Source organism: Alosa sapidissima, chromosome 3, assembly GCF_018492685.1.
Source record: "Alosa sapidissima isolate fAloSap1 chromosome 3, fAloSap1.pri, whole genome shotgun sequence".
NCBI lineage: Eukaryota > Metazoa > Chordata > Actinopteri > Clupeiformes > Clupeidae > Alosa > Alosa sapidissima.
In genome coordinates this window covers 19,601,260-19,608,850 of record NC_055959.1, presented here as the reverse complement: position 1 = coordinate 19,608,850, position 7,591 = coordinate 19,601,260, and positions in this window count along the sequence as shown.

Here is a 7,591-nt window from a genome sequence, read left to right as displayed (position 1 = left end):
TGGTACCTCATTGAACGTCTATAGCATAGGTGGTCGCAACTCGCAAAAGTAAAGCAGATAGAAAGAACTCACGCAAATCTAGACTACAACACGCAGACAGCTTCATGCGCACGGGAGAGAGAGAGCGCGCGCACAGGTGTTTTATGATTGTTGGCTTCTGATGGTATCTTGCTAATTCACTGAAGAAAGACTTATGATTATGGATAGAAAGAACATTCTGAAAAGGAAAGTAGTAAGGCAATGAGGAGCAATGCTATAGTGGAATACTCATGTTGCTGTATCAGCAGATGAGAAGGACCTGAGAGTGCCACTGACTGACTTGACTGACGTGACTGTCTCATAGGCTCACAGGTTGGTGAAGGAGAAAGCTACATCTAGCTGAACCCAGTGCTTTTGTGAGAAGGGACACCATTCATAGGCCGAAGAATATCCCTGGCAGGCTTTTACAAAAAATATGATACCATACACGCCTTTTACACCAGTGTAGGATATGGCAAAGTTTGAGAACCACTGCCTCCACTTACTGTCGGCTAATGCGCGCCTCTGGATGGATAGGCTATAACTCTTTTTTTTAACGGCGTGATGTCAACACGAAATATAATTTCTGTTTATAAAAACAAAGCAAAGTGTTTTTCCTTTTAGTTTGGGTTAACGCAATTAACCTTCTGAGTTGTAAACTGTTCAGGAGTCAAACGACGGATCATGCGTGATTTAGGCGTAGTGTAGCCTAATTGCCACACCCCTGGGCGCAATAATTTGATAAAATAAAAGTGGAGCGCGTGGCGAAAAATTCATCACTGACTGGGTGTACGATATCAATAAGACTTGAGCTTTTATTGCATGTATTACTATAACTGTTTTGTCACTGTTTCAGCCTTTTGCAAACAAAATGTGCCATTTTGGCACTTCTGTTAGGAAAACTAAGCAAAGGCCTGTGTGTTAATTGCGTTGATCAGAGTTGACGGAAGCATCCAAGCAATTAAAAGAAACTGTAAATGTTTTGGAAAGGTGAAGTGTGAAACCAATGAACAGGTACCAACACATTGGCAAGACATGATTTCTGCTGTGCTAAGACGGTAAAGATGAAGATCAAGTGGATACCAGTTGCATTAAGCGTAGGCCTATTGCAGTCATGAACAAAATTATAAATACTTATTTTTGTCATATTAAATCATGCAGCCTTACCAGAAAAGCCTAATTGAAAACACAACAAAAAGACTCATTCAAATGTATAGCATATCATTATTTTGAGTAACCTAGGCCTAAAGAGAAACTATTTAGGGTAAAGAAAAGGCACCCAAACCTATCCCCTACAAAATTATCTAACATTAGACTACATTCAAAACCCACATTATATTTAAAACCCAGACAAGACTTCTCTAGACTAGCCTACACTCTAACGCCCTCTAGAGTACAATCTGCATTAGAGTATGCTTTAAAGCCTAAGATCTGCATGTTTTTTACTGCGCAGGGCTAGCTCAGGGGTTACTTCTATGTGGTTGAGAAAACTATATGTCTTCTCCTAAAGGGGTATCGAACCTCGGGCGCTGTCCCAGTGTTTTATCTCTCAGTAGACTACCTTTGAAGAAACTGAAAGGTTTAGCCCTAGGTTACTATGGAGATATTATAGTCTATACAACAATTTGAATGACAAATCCCTAGAAAAATAAAATTCCTTCCACGCGGAAGCTGACCTTTGTACAGTTTCAGTTACAACAGCAACCTCCAGGGGGCATCATTGCATTTTTGTGAAAATATAACCATCAATCTTCTGCTGTAGCCTTACAGTAAATATGCTGGTGAAAGAGTCACTGTAGAATGACAGTTAATATCTATTAAAACAAAGACATCATGTATTTTGTGTGCATAGACCTATTTAACTGCATAATATGAAAACGACGGGAATATATTTCAAAACAGGCGTCAGTGGCATAAATATGTTATCTTTACAAAGGCATTTGACAGAGTGATGCCAAGCTAGTTCTATAGAATGCTATAGCATTTATAAAGAGTCAGAAAACAGACTAAAATAGAATCACACTTTAACTTATTATGAAATAAGCATATAAGTCAACAAGAGTACATAAACTATGCTAGGCCTACAGTACATGACAGCTTTGGACAAAACCGTACCATATCCCATAACCATAACACGATTAAATGATGAGATCAGATAACCCAAATAAACATCACTCAGGAAATGTAAAATATCTTTGGTTGTAGACCAGTGAGGCCTATATCCAAATATTAGGCCCGTCATAGGTTCTCAAAAATCAGGTTGCAATATTAGGCTACTGTTTGCATTGATTTTGCCCATGTATTGACAAAATATGGCTGTTGTAGGTTTTTTGACACAATTATATAATGTTTCATAGGCACATGAGTAGCCTAATATAACAGATAGATAGATAGATAGATAGATAGATAGATAGATAGATAGATAGATAGATAGATAGATACGTTATTGATCCCCAAGGGGAAATTCAAGGTCCCAGTAGCTTAAGACATATAACAGATACTGTTCCAAGATAGTCCATAACATACACACACACATTCACTAACAGCAGAAAAAAGTAATTAAAAGTATATAATATAAAAAACACAACTAAGCAATAAGGACAGTAGAAGATAAAGAATATACTAAATATACTAAAATACAAATTATACTAAATAACACTTAATCTAAATTAATTCTAAAAACAGTATCCACATAGTGGGTGATTCAAGATGCGCTTGCAATGACTGAGGCAGGGACTGAGCCTGTGATTCTCTGTGCATAGTAACTCTGTTTTTGTCGGGGTTACGTAGGGGTTACTCAGTAAGAATAGGGAGGGTGCCTGGAGATATCCCTTGGGCAATTCCCTATATTCAGCTGTAAAGTTAACCTAAAAATGCAAATGTTATACCCTTTTGAAAGAAAAGCTTGAAATGTTTACCCATTTTTCATTTTTTCTGCAGTAGTATGTATGCCACATTGTGAGCAACTTAAAAGTGTTAGATCCAACATTTTTCTTTTACGATCCCCTCTGAACATGTCTGAAGTTGGAAAAAAATGAAAAGAAAAGTCAATTGAGGGAGCCAAAGTGATCAACTTTAGTTTTTTGGAGTTTTCTCCACCAGGTTAATTCATTCTGTATATACCTTATAGGATGTTATTCTATCCCCCATGTTGCCAGTCATGTATGAAGGCAATAGGCATGCATTTATAGCAGAAGGGAAATGCAGTTCAGTTTAAAAAGAGGCAGACCTGTTCAATTAGTTGTATTAGTAGTATTTCATTGGTTACGGAAACGTATGGGTAGTTTGCTTTGTTACAGTTGCTTCCACTGTTGCGAAGCCTGCTTGTTGTCAGTTCAATCATCATTTACATTGATATGGGATGGTGACTAAATTTTTTTAACCAGATCTACTTCATAGGTGCCCTAATTTACAGAATTAATATCCCCCTGCCAGCCAATCAAAAAATGGTATTTCTTGTCTCTTGGGGATACGTTTTCAATAATAGGCCTAGTCTATGCCTTGTTAGGATACCATGATTAGGCTATTGTGTGGGTAGCCTATTTTTGTATTTTCAAATGACTAATTATTTGTATTTTTCATTTTCATTTCATTTTTCATTTTCATGAGCCAGTATTTGTAATTTGTAACAAAATAATTTTTGATGTATTTGTGCCCACCTCTGCCCAAATCCATGCTACTCATCGGCGCCCCACCCTGGTGAATTTACACTTTAATTATATACGCAGAAAACAAGCTTTTCCTTCGCGCCGGCATAGCACAGGGGTTACTTCTGTCTACAATTCTCTTTCCAAGAGATCCGTACTCCACCTCTCCTGTAAAGGGGATCGAACCCCGTGCGCTGTCCGGCGTTTTACTGGTCAGTAACATGAAGAAATGCTATATTGTACTACTAATCAGATGTAATGAAAAAGAGAAAATATAAGATAGTTCGTAGGGGAATAAATGCTGAAATTCTGAGGTCGACGTGAGTGTGGATAACCTCTTGCATCTGCGTGATGTAGTCTGCGGAGGACGAACGAGAAACCACTCGTTTGATAAATCAGCCAGTATGGCCTAGTGGACAAATAACTTTCAGGAATAATCTGTACTGCAAAAACGAATGTTGGTAGCTGCAACAAATAGAGTCTTCATAGTCATGGTTCGTAAATTATTTTCATAAAAGTTGCCCTATCATAACTTCACTCTTCAAATTCTTCACTGCACTGTAGCCAAGCCAATTAACTGACAGTATGGCAGTAGGCTATTTATTTTCTGTACAATAAACACATTTATTTGTTCAACTTTTGCAATATTACGCACTTGGCTAAGGAACGCAATAACGCCCCCCCCCCTGTGTTTTCCCCACCTCTGCCTAGGCCTATTAGCCTATTAGATATCCCAAATACAAGGATACAAGGATACAAGGAAGTTTATTGTCACATGCATATAGTTACTGGAAGTAAGAAATGCAGTGAAATTATGTCTGGTGTCAGCCTATTTGTGCATTAATGGGGGGGGTAAAGAGTGCAGTAGAAGAGGGGTTTAGTAGATTAAGTGGCAAGGGCTGCATAAAAAAGGTGGGGAAGGATTGGGATTGGGTGGGGGGCACCAACAAGGAGCACCCAAGAGCAACAGGGGCAAGGAAAAACTCCCTTACCAAGGAAGAAACCTTGGGCAGATCCACGGCTCAAGGGGCTAACCCAACTGCCAGGGGTCTTGGTGTGTGTGTTGGGGGGATGACAGGGGAGATGGGATAGTGTGCAATATGTGTGTTGGGGAAGCTTCCTCATGAGACAATGTGTGTATGTAGGGGGGGGGGGGCAGGGACTTATTATTGCAAGCAGAGTACTGTATGTATGATGTATGTGAGTGATGACAGTGAAGATGTGTGTGTGGGCGGGAGGGGAGTGGAGCAGTGACTGTGTGTGTGTGTGTGTGTGTGTGTAGTGTGTGTGTGGGCAGTGTGCTGTAAGTATGTAGAGGATGTGTGTTGGAGAAGATCCTGAAGACAATGTGCTGTGTATGTAGGGGGGGGGGGGGGGGGCAGTGTGCAGCAAGTATGTAGAGGAGGCTTACTGTAGCAAGCAGTGTGCTGTATGTATGTGAAGTGATGACAGTGATGATGTAAGTGTGTGTGTTGGGGATGGGGGTGGGGGGGGGGGGGGGGGGGGGATGTGTGTTGGAGGAACCACAGTCATGGTTCGTAAATTATTTTCATAAAAGTTGCCGAATATAATCCAGGCTACTCACCAGCGCCCCCCTGGTAAATTTACACTTAAATTATATACGCAGCAAACAAGTTTTGCCTTCGCGCCGGCATAGCACAGGGGTTACTTCTGTCTACATTCTCTTTCAGAGATCCGTACTCCACCTCTCCCGTAAAGGGGGATCGAACCCCGTGCGCTGTTCGGCGTTTTGCTGGTCATTAACATAAAGAAACTCTATATTGTAGTAGCCAACTATTCCGATGTAATGAAAAAGAGAAAATATAAGATACCAAGCGAACTAAGGGGAATAAATGCTGAAGTCGACGTGAGCATAACCTCCAGGGGGCATCTGCGTGATACTTTTTCCCTTTCAGAAAAATATGTAAAGCACGTTCTTTTTCTAGTTCTCCCGAAAGGTATTGAACCTCGGGCACTATTTCAGTGTTTTATCGCTCAGTAGGGTAAGTTACCTTGAAGAAACTCAAAAGTTTAGGCCTAGGTTACTATTACTGTAAGAGATAGCATGGTCTTTATAAGAATATGAACCCTATATCATAACCTCAATGGGACATCTGCGTGATACATTTCTCTTTTAGAAAAAAGATGATAAGAGACGAAACCATGGACGGAACAATGGATGAAGACGCAGTGGGTCCATTCCAAGAATGTGCCAACCTGTGGTCCCACCTCGCTAGACTATTTCAATTTTCTGAACAAGTTAATGATAGTTTTCGCTTCAAGTGTTTCAATTACAAAATAGTATTTTGTATTAGAAATACTGCCCATCCCTGGCAACGTGGTAAAAAGATGAAAATGACTTGATTTTACTTCCAATTCATTTTACATTCTCCAAGGTATTAACATTAACATTTTTCATAACTCCATGTAGGACGTTTCTGTACATAAATGTAAGCACTGTGGCAGTAGTAATGCAATATTTAGAAAATGTAGGCTACTCTTGTACTCTTGATACTCAAGTACTTTTAAAAACAAGTACTTCAGTACTTTTACTTAAGTAGACATCTGACTGTTGTACTTTTACTTGTACTTGAGTAAAATTTAGCAAAGGGTATCTGTACTTTTACTCAAGTAGCCTAATGAAGCTGTGTACTCTGTCCGCCTCTGCAATGGGTTAGCCTACAATCGAAAACGTAGCCCGAAAAAAGCAACACTTACCCCAATAATGTTCGAATGACTGAATGAAAATCTTAGGGATATTTATCCTGCAGAGGAGTTGTTTGGGACTGGTTGCTAAGGGCTGCTTACATCTAGTAACAGTGCGTCTTCAGATGTGCTTTATATTCGCCTTTCACTATAGGCAAGGTTTTTCTTGGTGGCATAATGATTTTTAGAGGGTGTAAGATAGCGATTTTTGGATCATGCGCCAGACCACACCTTATGCCATTACTGTAATTGCCACACCTCTGGGCGCAATAATTTGATAAAATAAAAGTGGAGCGCGTGGCGACAAATTCATCACTGACTGGGTGTACAATATCAATAAGACTTGAGCTTTTATTGCATGTATTACTATAACTGTTTTGTCACTGTTTCAGCTATTTTGGCACTTCTGTTAGGCAAACTAAGCAAAGGCCTGTGTGTTAATTGTGTCGATGTGATATCAGAGTTGACGAAAGCATCCAAGCAATTAAAAAAAACTGTAAATGTTTTGGAAAGGTGAAGTGTGAAACCAATGAACAGGTACCAACACATTGGCAAGACATGATTTCTGCTGTGCTAAGACGGTAAAGATGAAGATCAAGTGGATACCAGTTGCATTAAGCGTAGGCCTATTGCAGTCATGAAAAAAATTATAAGTACCTATTTTTGTCATATTAAATTATGCAGCCTTACCAGAAAAGCCTAATTGAAAGCACAACAAAAAAGACTAATTCAAATGTTTAGCATATCATTATTTTGAGTAACCTAGGCCTAAAGAGAAACTATTTAGGGTAAAGAAAAAGCCCAAAGGCACCCAAACCTATCCCCTACAAAATTATCTAACATTAGACTACATTCAAAACCCACATTATATTTAAAACCCAGACAAGACTTCTCTAGACTAGCCTACACTCTAACGCCCTCTAGAGCACAATCTGCATTAGAGTATGCTTTAAAGCCTAAGATCTGCATGTTTTTCACTGCGCAGGGCTAGCTCAGGGGTTACTTCTATACGTTTCAGAAAACTATACGTCTACTCCGAAAGGGGTATCGAACCTCGGGCGCTGTCCCAGTGTTTTATCTCTCAGTAGGCTACCTTTGAAGAAACTGAAAGGTTTAGCCCTAGGTTACTATTGAGATATTATAGTCTATACAACAATTTGAATGACAAATCCCTAGAAAAATAAAATTCCTTCCACGCGGAAGCTGGCCTTTGTACAGTT